Genomic DNA, 12824 nt, shown 5'->3' with positions numbered 1-12824 from the left:
TGTTTGAAGCTGAGTATTTTTATGCTAGGTTTAATGAAGAGCAGTAGACAGCATGGAGAAATAATAGATCAAAGAATATGAAGTCACAGTGCATAAATTGGTGGAAGTTTAGCATGGCCTGCTGTTAGGACTGGAGAAGGAAATGGCAACTCACTCCAGTATTCTTGCTTGGAGAATCCCATGGACAGAGGAGCCTGGTGGGCTGCTGTCCATGGGGTCGCACAGAGTCGGACAAGACTGAAGTGATTTAGCAGCAGCAGCAGCTGTTAGGACTCTTCTTCTTGTCCCTTTGTCTTTGGATATACAGATGCTCTTTTCTTACAGGTATAGGGAGGGTGCTTCTTACAGGAGGGTTTTATGATTTGCCTTAGGGGAGAAGAGTGGGGAGAAGACTAAAGTGATCTTCCTCTTTCTAATCTTTTCTCAGATATTTCAGCTTAAAATATTCAATATGCCAGGGTGCCATATTTTGGTTTTAGCATGTCCTAAACCCTGTCAGCTTCCTTAAAACCTTTTGTGGGACAACACCTTTAATATTCTTAGAAAGTCTTTTGTTTGAAAGAATTTATGAGACTCCACCTTAAATCTCTTACAAGTCTTAACCTAGGGGTAGGAAAACTGGCCAGTGATCTGAGATTTGTTTTTAGTTTTGTTTTTGGCCTTGCCATGCGACTTGCTGGATCCCACCACAGATGAGACCTGTGCCCCTTGCAGTGGAAGTGTGGAGCCTTAACCACTGGACATCCAGGGAATTCCGTGTTTTTTTTTTGTTTTTAAAGGGCTGTTAAAAAATAAAAGAAGAATGTTCAACAGAGACTGTGTAAGGTCGGCAAAGCCTTAAATACTTACCAGGCCCTTTATAGGAAAAGTTTGCCAACCCTTGATCTGAATAAGAGTTTACTCTTTAGGCCATGTTTTCCTGACACTGCCTTGAATTTGATCATTGCTCAGGGGGCATTTCTTCTTTTTTAAAAATAATTTTATTTATTTATTTTTATTTTTGGCTCTGGTGGGTCTTCGTTGCCACGAGGGCTTTTCAGTAGTTGTGGTAAGCAGGGGTACCCTCTAGCTGTGGTGCACTGACTTCTCATTACTTCTCTATATTCTGCTCGAAAATTATATAATTCCTTCTTTTTCTCATCTCTACCTGTGGTTTATGGAACACAGCTAAAAACACAACCACAAACAGTTGACACTTTTGACATTCTGCCTAGAAATCTCTGTACCAGATTCATCATTTTATTAGTTCAATATATATATATTCATCAGTACATTAGTTGTATCTATTTTTCACATTACTGCAGGTGACAGCTTTGCTAAACTTTCCACCATTATCTAATAAGATTCTCTTTTTCTGTTGCTTCCAATAACTCTCCTCACTTTATTTATTTTTATTGATGTAAACTTCAGATAATCAATTTACTTTCTTTTGTTATGATCTTTGTCTTTTTTTAAAAAAATAATTTTTATTTATTTGTTGTTTCATTAGTTATTTTTGACTGGGCTGGGTCCTTGTTGCTGTGCAGGTGTTTCTCTAGTTGCGGAGAGAGGACCACTCTAGTTACAGTGGACAGATTTCTCATTTCAGTGGCTTCTCTTGCTGCAGAGCACAGGCTCTAGGGTGCATGGGCTTCAGAAATTGTGACTCCTGGGCTCTAGAGCATGGCTGAGTAGTTGTGGTGCAGAGGCTTAGTTGCTCCGTGGCATATGGGATCTTCCTGGACCAGGAATTTAACCTGTATCTCCTGCATTGGCAGACAGATTCTTGACCGCTGAGCCACCACGGAGGTGCTCCTCACTTTCTTTTAAGCCAAGGATTAGTAACCTTTTTCTGTCAAGGGCCAGATAATGAATATTTTATTTTGAACTTTATGGTTTCAGGCACACCTATCCAACTCTGCTCTTGTAGTGAGAAAGCAGCCATAGACATAGACAGTATGTAAACATGAATGTTGACTGTGTTCCAGTAAAACTTAATTTATGAAAACAGGCAGGTAGGTTGAATTTTGCCAGTAGATTGTAGTTTGGTGATCCCTGTTTTAAATCTTTATATTGACAACTTCCTACCAGTGTCCTTAAGGCCCTTCAAGGACTGTCCTAGAGCCACACACCTCAACTACTGAGCCCGCATGATGCAACTATGAAGCCCATGCACCTAGAGTCTGTGCTCTGCAACAAGAGAAGCCACTGCAGTGAGATGCCCATGCAGCACAACAAAGAGTAGCACCCACTCACTGCAACTAGAGAAAACTCGCAGCAATGAAGCCCTAGTGCAACCAAAAATAAAATATAAATAAAAAAAGTAAGATCCTTCAGGCTTTCACTAACACTTTCAAGGCCCTTCTTGCTTTCTCCTGCCACCCAGTCCCAAAGGTAAACATTTTAATTTTTGTAGTGAAAGTAACCCACTCCCTATACCAAAATCTGGTTTGGCTGTCTGTTGCTATGTAACACGCTATGCCAAAATTGAGTGATGTAAAATACCACTCACTTTTTCTTTCACGGTTTTTTGATGTTTGGACTCAGGCAGTTCTTTCTCATGGTTTCTCATGAGGATGCTATCAAATGATAGCTGGGTCTCGAATTAGATCTTAAAAGCATTCCTTACCAAAGTCTCTTTACACAGTTAGAGGCAGATAGTTGCTGAGCCTGGGGTCATCTCCAAGGATTCCTCATTCACAAGTCTGGTGGCTGGACTTGGGAAGACTCAAACAGCTGGCACCCCCCTCTCTAACCCTCTGAGGCTTCAGTCCATAGACTCTCTAGCATCAGGGATTTAGGGTGGCTGGATATCTTACATGGTAATTCAGGACCCCAAGCTTGTCTGAACTGGGAGGGTGCCAGAGAGAGGGTTTATCACCTTTTATGAACTAACTTCTGAGGTTGTTCAGTGTCACTTCTGCTTTGTTCTCTTCATGGGGAGGAGAGTTAAAGTTCACTGTTTTTTTTAGCTGTGCCACGTGGCTTGTGGGATCTCACTCAGTTCCCTGACCAGGGATTAAACCTAGGCCCCTAGGAGCAGAAGCGGGGAGTCCTAACCACTGGACTGCTAGGAAAGTCCCAGACTCTTACCTTTTTTTGATAGGAGTAAGATTAGAGAATTTGCAGAGCTGTTTTAAAATGCAAAATGCCCCACCTGTACACCTATCATAAAATTTTGGAAGCTAGCAGATAGTGGGTCAAGCTTTTAGAGCAGGCTTTCTCTTTCCTGTTCATGGGGATGGTGGAGGTAGGAGAGTGCCTCACATGGTTTAATGTTCAAGAATGGATTTGTCATGAGCTATGGAAGGAGACTTCACTATTACAAACCCTTCTCTGCTTCAGTAGAGATAGGGCCTGGGCTCTCTTTTGTATGAGAGTAGGTATAATGGTACCTCCATCTCAAGGAGAAGACAAAGGAAACAAAGAAAGAAATTGAAAAAAAGCTCCCAAACTGTTAAAAAGTTCTACCACTGAGATTCGTTTGAATTGAAGAGTTAGTTTTTCCAAGGGTTAAAGAGTATGTGTACCCGTGTGTCATTTACACTTTCAGTTGAGTTTAGCTAGCTTTCTTAATGCCTGCAGGGATACCTTTAAGGGAGATTTTGAAAAGGGGGCAGGTGATAGAATTTTCAATTTGAGGACTCTAGAGCAGGTGGTAAAGCGGGTTGTAAGAAACTTTGAATAGCATCAGGGAATAGTCTCTCAAACCACTCTCCTGTCCGAACCCATCTGAGGAGACTTTACTCGTAAACCTTACTATAGTGATCTGGGTCTGGAGATAAAATATTTGGGAAATTTGGGATATTTTATGATATATATTTGTAGAGGTTATTGTGTTATTTTTTCTCTCTAGATTAAAAGAAGGTGGTAGTAGATATATTTTTCTTTATTGTTTATGGTCCAATAGGCAATGTGAATATTGCATCTTTGTGTTCTATTTGTTGATTTTTTTTTTCCCAGTGTTGCTTTGTTTACTTTTCTCTCTGGATTTGTGCATCAGGAGGGAATTTACCCAAATTCTCTGATGATGTGAAAAAAGGAAGATGGCTTAGGGAATAGAAAGTTGTTAAATAAATAGCTGCCTACCATATTGCTCCTCCCACTCGGGGAAGAAGAAATGACTGTATTTAATCACTTACCTGGTTTGTTTGTTTTTTCCCCCCTTTGTCTCCTGATCTATACATTGTTGAATTGAGGGTAGAGAGAAAAGCCTGTTAACTTTTATTTTAAATAATTCAGTTATTTTTTTTTACTTGGTATTTAAAAAATACCTTTACAAAGCTTTAATAGAATCCTACAAGCACATGCTCCAGGGAAGAGTCGGAAAAGAAAGTTTTGGAATGAGTTACATTCCCAAGGAGGAGGACAGTACGTACCTTATTTTGAACTACTGAAAATGGTGAAGACTTCTCACTGTAGTTTAACTTCGGTTGCAACTTGGAAGATTAACATCTCTTTTGGGTCATAGCATTCTGTGCCTTTTCCAGTTGTTTTGTTTATCCCCATTCTCTTTTCTTCTAATTGACGCACATTAGCACCTGAAAGATTCCTGCTGGTTTGGAGGGAGTCAAGATGGAGAGGGAGAAGGAAGAGTTAACTTTTCTTGCTTTTAAATTGGCTAGTATTTACTTAACTAATTTCAGCTAAAGAACTTATCTTTTAGAATATTTAATGCATGATATGCTGCATGTATTATGCATTCATATTAAGAATTATAGTAGCATGGATTTATGAATGACATGGGTAGCAAATTATTTCCAATTTAAATTATTCATTTTTGTACAAAATAATTACTTGCTAGAGTAATATTTTTCTGGTGTGTTACAAGCCATGAAAGTGGTTTTGAAGATCTGAATGAATGCTGAGTATAAAGATTTTTGGTACAACTTGATTTTACTCTTTCTCTCCTGAGAGTGTCAGGGGATTAGTTTGATCCTGAGTGAGGATAAAAGCTGCTTTGTGAAACCAGTAATTCCATAGAGACTACACTGGTTTTAGAGCTATTTTAAATTTGGGATTTAGAAAGCCAGAAGATCTGAGAATTAGATATGCCTTTTCCGCCTGTATTATGAATTTAAAATACATTGTTGATTTAATGTTTGGTTTGTGTAATGATTTCTGGCTTCTTTAGGTTGTTTATTTGAATCAAGTTAGTTAAAAAATATTTAATTTTTCTTGTGACATACACCAATAGAAGACAACTATTATTTTGAAATAACAAATATATTTAATATTTTTATGATTGTACAGTTGTTGACTGAAAAAAAAATCTTTTGGATCAGGAAAACAATTGTCACATGTAGATTTTTACCTTAATATGAAGATGTACCATCTTTTAAAAAGTGAATATAAACTTATTTATTGTATTTTTTAATTTAGTTTTTATTTTATATTAGAGTATAGTTGATTTACAATGTTGTGTTAGTTTTAGGTATACAGCAAAATGATTCAGTCATACATATACATATGTCTGTTCTTTTTCAGATTCTTTTCCCATAGAAGTTATTACAGATTGAGTAACTATCTTTTTTTAGTGACTGTAATTAACAAAAGTAGTTCATACAAAAGATTCTAAGCGTGTCTGAAATGATGAAACTCTGTTCTTGAGACAGTCTTTTGTTTACACTATGCATTAGAAGAAAAAAGCAGCTGGAAATATAATTTTCAAAGAATTCTTTTGTGAATTATGGACTCTTAAGAACAATCAGTTTCAACAGTGACTATGCTTCTTAGAACAATGACTGTGCTTCTTAAAGTCTTAAAATTTCAGAACTGGGTAGAGACAGGGCCTAAGTTTTGTCTGACCTTCCTTAAATATATTAGTGTAAAATGATGTTTCTTCCCCTTGAACTTTTGCATTAAAATTTTCGTCTTCCATGGTATATAATACATGTTGTATAAAATGCATTGTTAAAGGATGGTTAGACAAAATCTAACCATCAGGAAGTCAGGAAACACCTGGCGTAACAGACAAATTTGGCCTTGGAGTACAGAACGAAGCAGGGCAAAGGCTAATAGAGTTTTGCCAAGAGAATGCACTGGTCATACCAAACACCTTCTTCCAACAACACAAGAGAAGACTCTACACATGGACATCACCAGATGGTCAACACCGAAATCAGATTGATTATGTTCTTTGCAGCCAAAGAAGGAGAAGCTCTATACAGTCAGCAAAAACAAGACCAGGAGCAGACTGTGGCTCAGATCATGAGTTCCTTATTGCCAAATTCAGACTTAAATTGAAGAAAGTAGGGAAAACCACTAGACTATTCACGTATGACCTAAATCAAATCCCTTATGATTATACAGTGAAAGTGACAAATAGATTTAAGGGACTAGATCTGATAGAGTGCCTGATGAACTATGGACAGAGGTTTGTGACATTGTACAGGAGACAGGGATCAAGACCATCCCCATGGGAAAGAAATGCAAAAAAGCAAAATGGCTGTCTGAGGAGGCCTTACAAATAGCTGGGAAAAGAAGAGAAGTGAAAAGCAAAGGAGAAAAGGAAAGATATTCCCATCTGAATGCAGAGTTCCAAAGAATAGCAAGGAGAGATAAGAAAGCCCTCCTCAGCGATCAGTGCAAAGAAATAGAGGAAAACAACAGATTGGGAAAGACTAGAGATCTCTTCAAGAAAATTAGATATACCAAGGGAACATTTCATGCAAAGATGGGCTCGGTAAAGGACAGAAATGGTATGGACCTAACAGAAGCAGAAGATATTAAGAAGAGGTGGCAAGAATACACAGAACTGTACAAAAAATATCTTCACGACCCAGATAATCATGATGGTGTGATCACTCACCTAGAGCCAGACATCCTGGAATGTGAAATCAAGTGGGCCTTAGAAAGCATCACTAGTGTGGCCTTAGAAAGCATCACTACGAACAAAGCTAGTGGAAGTAATGGAATTCCAGTTGAGCTATTTCAAATCCTCAAAGATGATGCTGTGAAAGTGCTGCACTCGATATGCCAGCAAATCTGGAAAACTCAGCTGTGGCCACAGGACTGGAAAAGGTCAGTTTTCATTCCAATCCCAAAGAAAGGCAATGCCAAAGAATGCTCAAACTACTGCACAATTGCACTCATCTCACACGCTAGTAAAGTAATGCTCAAAATTCTCCAAGCCAGGCTTCAGCAGTACATGAACCGTGAACTTCCAGATGTTCAAGCTGGTTTTAGAAAAGGCAGAGGAACCAGAGATCAAATTGCCAACATCCGCTGGATCATCGAAAAAGCAAGAGAGTTCCAGAAAAACATCTATTTCTGCTTTATTGACTATGCCAAAGCCCTTGACTGTGTGGATCACAAGAAACTGTGGAAAATTCTGGAAGAGATGGAAATACCAGACCATCTGACCTGTCTCTTGAGAAACTGTATGCAGGTCAGGAAGCAACAGTTAGACCTGGACATGGAACAACAGACTGGTTCCAAATAGGAAAAGGAGTACGTCAAGGCTGTATATTGTCACCCTGCTTATTTAACTTATATGCAGAGTACATCATGAGAAACGCTGGGCTGGAAGAAACACAAGCTGGAATCAAGATTGCCAGGAGAAATATCAATAACCTCAGATATGCGGATGACACCACCCTTATGGCAGAAAGTGAAGAAGAACTAAAGAGCCTCTTGATGAAAGTGAAAGAGGAGAGTGAAAAAGTTGCCTTAAAGCTCAACGTTCAGAAAACTAAGATCATGGCATCCAGTCCCATCACTTCATGGGAAATAGATGGGAAAACAGTGTCAGACTTTATTTTTTTGGGCTCCAAAATCACTGCTGATGGTGATTGCAGCCATGAAATTAAAAGACGCTTACTCCTTGGAAGGAAGGTTATGGCCAACCTAGATAGCATATTTAAAAGCAGAGACATTACTTTGCCAACAAAGATCCGTCTAGTCAAGGCTATGGTTTTTCCAGTGGTCACGTGTGGATATGCAACTTGGACAGTGAAGAAAGCTGAGTGCCGAAGAATTGATGCTTTTGAACTGTGGTGTTGGAGAAGACTCTTGAGAGTCCCTTGGACTGCAAGGAGATCCAGCCAGTCCATCCTAAAGGAGATCAGTCCTGGTTGTTCATTGGAAGGACTGATGTTGAAGCTGAAACTCCAATACTTTGGCCACTTCATGTGAAGAGGTTACTCATTGGAAAAGACCCTAATGCTGGGTAGGATTGGGGGCAGGAGGAGAAGGGGACGACAGAGGATGAGATGGTTGGATGGCATCACTGACTCGATGGATATGGGTTTGGGTAAACTCCAGGAGTTGGTGATGGACAGGGAGGCCTGGCGTGCTGCGATTCATGGGGTCGCAAAGAGTCGGACACGACTGAGCTGGACTGAGACAAAATCTTGATTTTTATATGGATGTAAAATGATCACATGTAAAATGTGTTATTTAATTCAGTAATTAATGGGAAAACCAGAAAGATAAGAGAGAATTCAAAGTACTGCATGTGTATAGGATCAGGTATGCTAAAATGAGTTTACAGATCTATACAAAACTGGCCTATGCATAGGGATGGGGAGAATCATTCCTCCCTCACTGTACAGAATTTGTTTCTAAGTGTGTGGACATGACTCCTTTGCATTGCTGCCATTTAAGTACAGCTTAACAGTTGTAAAACAGCTCAGAGGTCATGAAGAATGCAAAGCTTGTAGAATCAGGTAACTAGGAAAGGTGCATGTTACACAGTGCCCAGTTTTCCATTGAAGATACCAAGTGATCTTCTTGGTCCATCTCAAAGTCTCTTACAATTTGTCCTAAAAGGACAAAACAAATATGGACTTCATTGATGGCTCAGTGGATAGAGTCTGCCTGCAATGCAGGAGGCATTGGAGACACAGGTTCGATTCCTGGGTCTGGAAGATCCCAGGAGGAGGAAATGGCAACCTACTCCAGTATTTTTGCCTGAAAAAATACCATGGATAGGGGAGCCTGGTGGGCTACAGTCCAGAGGGTCTCAAAGAATCAGACACGACTGAGCAACTAAGCACACACAACAGTTTTCCATTGAAGATATCAAGTGATCTTAAGAGGTCTCTCACACTTTGTCATCGGAGAAGGCAATGGCAACCCACTCCAGTACTCTTGCCTGGGAAGTCCCATGGACGGAGGAGCCTGGTAGGCTGCAGTCCATGGGGTCGCTAAGAGTCGGACACAACTGAGTGACTTCACTTTCACTTTTCACCTTCATGTATTGGAGAAGGCAATGGCAACCCACTCCAGTGTTCTTGCCTAGAGAATCCCAGGGATGGGGGTGCGTGGTGGGCTGCCGTCTATGGGGTCGCACAGAGTTGGATACGACTAAAGCGACATAGCAGCAGCAGCAGCAGCAGCAGCAGCAGCACATTTTGTCGTAAAAGGACAGTAAATGGATCTGTATTCTCACTTTTTTATGACAGTTCTATGTCTGTTAGTCTTGGGGACTTAACTCTCATTACTTGTAAATAAAGTCAGTCTTCAATGTGAAAGAAAACTAAGCTATTCTTAGATGGATATTTTCTGGTATTTTGATTGACACTGGAACACTTCTTCAGGTTAGTGTTGAATTTTGGACCGTTGGCAAGTACTTAAACTGTAGCTTCGAATGGTTAGGTAGCAAATTCATTGAGACTACCAATGCCTAATATTTTGTAGATATTCAGTTAGTAAAGAGCAATAGTAGTAATTTTAAGGAAAGTGGAAGTCTCTTCCCCAATTTTAATTCTTAAAAGTATATATTATTACAACTTTAGTAACTTCCCAATGTTAAATACTTTTTAGTTGGGCAGTTGAACCTTGGCTAGAGGGCATAGTGATGGCATTATCTACTCCATATTCACGCTGTTTGTAACTGAACCTTCGCTGTTTCGTGACCTTTTTATTCCTCTCGTATTTATTCTCTTTCACTTTCCTGATGTTGATGCAGCAGTGTGCTATAGTAGAAAGATAGAGTTGTGGTCTCATAGACCTGGGTTTGAATCATCACTCTAGTACTTACCAGCTGTAAGTTCTTGGGGAATTCTCACAGTTTTAAGTTCTTCAGTTAAATGACTAATAAATACTAAAGAGGATTACATGAAATTTGTATATAAATGATGTAATAGTGCATGGTAGGCAGTAAGTATTAGTTTTCTTATCTCTTGCTCTTAGACCTTCAAGCCTCCCTGCCTTCTCTCCTCTAGTTTCCATTATGGAAACGATTGGAATCATTTGGTGTGACCTCCTTCATCTTCCCTCTTCCATCTCTGTACAGAGGTGTATATTTTCTTATCTTTTTTGCTTCAGAAGTATGTTTCTTTTATTTCACAAGGTTGTTTCGAGGATTAAATAAAATAATGTGTATGAAATTGCTTAGTACTTATCCTCGCACATATTATGCATCAAAGCAAGATTAATTGGATCTGAAAGTAAGCTTAGTATTACCTTTGATATTACCTTTCCTTTAAGTATTACTCTTTTTGTTGTATGTTTGAGTTTTCCTTCTTTTTTTAAACATATACATATTATCAACTCTTAAAAAATTCTTTTCCCATATATCTCATTACAGAGCATTGAGAAGAGTTCCGTGTATGGTAGTAAATCCTTATTAGTTATCTGTTTTATATATGGTAGTGTGTATATGTTGATTCTAGTCTCCCAATTCATCCCTCTCCATTCTTTCCCCCCTGGTAATCATAAGTTTGTTTTCTACATTTGTCACTTTGGTTTTTCTTTGTAAATAACTTTATTTGTACCATCTTTTTTAGATTCCGCATAATAGCAATATCGTACGATATTTGTTTTTCTCTGACTTCATTCTGTATGACAGTCTCCATATTCATCCGTGTTGCTGCAGGTGACATTATTTCATTCTTTTTTATGGCTAAGTAACATTCCATTGTGTATGTGTACCACATCTCCTTTATCCATTCCTCTGTCAATGGACATTTAAGTTGCTTCCATGTCCTAGCTATTGCAAATGGTGCTGCAGTGAACATTGGGGTGCATGCATCTTTGATTTATAGTTTTCTCTAGGTATATGCCCAGGAGTGGGATTGGAGGATCATGTAGTAGCTCAATTTTTAGTTTTTTAAGGAACCACCATACTGTTCTCCATAACAGTTATACCAGTTTACATTCCTATCAATAATGTATGAGGGTTCTCTCTTCTTCCTCTTTCAAAAAATCTTCCTTTTTAAGGGATAAATCTTGAGGGGAAAACCCCTTTTTGCTTGGCCTTGCTAAAACTCTGGCTGATACTCTGTTTCTTTCATTCCTTTATTGTCAAACTTCTTGGTTGAATAGGGGTTTGCCTGCCGCTTTTCCACCACCTACTCTCTCATTAAACCCTTGCATTCTGATATACCATAATTTCCCCCTGAATCTGAAACAGCACCCTCCCAGTTAAACTCCCACAAGGCTTAGAATGTAGCAGGCATTCAGTGGTATTAGTTGAATAATGAATGAAATGAGAAGCTGTAAAGTACTATCACTGAGGGCTCTCTAATGCTTTTGATCAATGCTTTTAAAGAATTCTAATAAGAAGCCATTATGCCTAAATTCAGTCTAACTAGATGCTGATATATAACATGAATATTGTTATTTCAGAAATCCCTTGTTTCTATAAGATTCCAGAAAGAAATTTTGAATACTTTGTTTTAGAGAAAGTTTAACTCTCAAAGGAAATTTATTAGCAAAAGCATATTTCCTCTTTTTCAGATCAACAGCACTCAGACCATGGTTTTTCCGGTTCAGTGATATTCAGACCTTGGTTCTTGAGCCCCAGGTAGTCCTCTCAACATCTGTCTTCTTTGAAACCTTCCTTACAGTAACCAGACTATGCTATGATAGGCTAACTGTGCTGCCCTTTTGTTAACAGTAATAGCCAGTATGGCACCAGAGGCATATTCTTTTTGGGGGGCATATCCTTTTAAATATGGCATCTCAGCTTTGGTGAATTTGATTTCTCTTTTGTCATTTTAATAAGTAAATTTGTTTTTCAGTTAAAGTTTTAGCTTTATCTAGTAGATAATATTAGTTTGCAAAAAGTAATCAGAGCAAGCTTTCTTTGATTAGAGATAAAGGTATTATCCAATATCATTCAATCTTATATAGTTTACTATTAACTGAAAAGGTTGGTTAAAGCAAGAAACAAAAATGATACATACATATCACAAGCATTTTATTTTAGCTTAAAACAAATAAGTGTACATTTATTCATCAGCCTTTTGATATATTATGTATGAGTCTGCTGCTGAGAGTTTTTCATCTGTTTGGCATTAATTGCACCCCATGATGCATTGCTTACAACTTCCAGTTACAGTTTTTCTAAGTGGAGTGAGAACTGTTGAAGACTTGAAGGAATGAGTATAGATTCCTCCTAGATTTCTGACTTTTCCTCAATTTTATTTATGTGTCTCACCCACACTTCGGAGAAGGCAATGGCACCCCACTCCAGTACTCTTGCCTGGGAAATCCCATGGACGGAGGAGCCTGGTAGGCTACAGTCCATGGGGTGGCAAAGAGTCAAACGCGACTGAATGGCTTCACTTTCACTTTTCACTTTTATGCGTTGGAGAAGGAAATGACAACCCACTCCAGTGTTCTTGCCTGGAGAATCCCAGGGACAGAGGAGCCTGGTGGGCTGCCGTCTATGGGGTCGCACAGAGTTGGACACGACTGACATGACTTAGCAGCAGCAGCAGCACCCACACTTAAGTTCAGGACAGATTTTCAAATGATTTAATAATATATGGGCCTTCAGCTTAGTTTTCAAAGAAAGAGCAACTTTTCTTACGTTCATAGTTCATTAATATATTTAGTATTTCTTTACAATCATGTGATTGTAATTATAGACACATCTGGCGTTAAGTAGGTTT

General features: G+C 38.8%; 1 protein-coding gene across 9 annotated transcripts in view; it reads left to right on the top strand.

Annotated features, from left to right (window-relative positions):
• Window positions 1-12824, top strand: part of SPATS2 (spermatogenesis associated serine rich 2) — a 148261-nt gene that overhangs the window by 43545 nt on the left and 91892 nt on the right. For 3 of the 9 annotated variants that reach the window (XM_081596691.1, XM_081596698.1, XM_081596697.1), the window contains exon 2: window positions 11665-11731. The exons of 3 other annotated variants lie outside the window; for them this stretch is intronic. The gene's annotated coding sequence lies outside the window, so the exon portion shown is untranslated. Of the gene's footprint in view, window positions 1-9039; window positions 10802-11664; window positions 11732-12824 lie in introns of those variants that run through there. 3 more of the 9 variants (XM_081596699.1, XM_081596693.1, XM_081596692.1) reach the window with 2 other exon arrangements.

This window comes from Giraffa tippelskirchi, chromosome 4, assembly GCF_054371585.1.
Source record: "Giraffa tippelskirchi isolate mGirTip1 chromosome 4, T2T-mGirTip1v1.2.pri, whole genome shotgun sequence".
Classification (NCBI taxonomy): Eukaryota; Metazoa; Chordata; class Mammalia; order Artiodactyla; family Giraffidae; genus Giraffa; species Giraffa tippelskirchi.
This window is presented reverse-complemented; position numbering and strand designations above follow the sequence as displayed.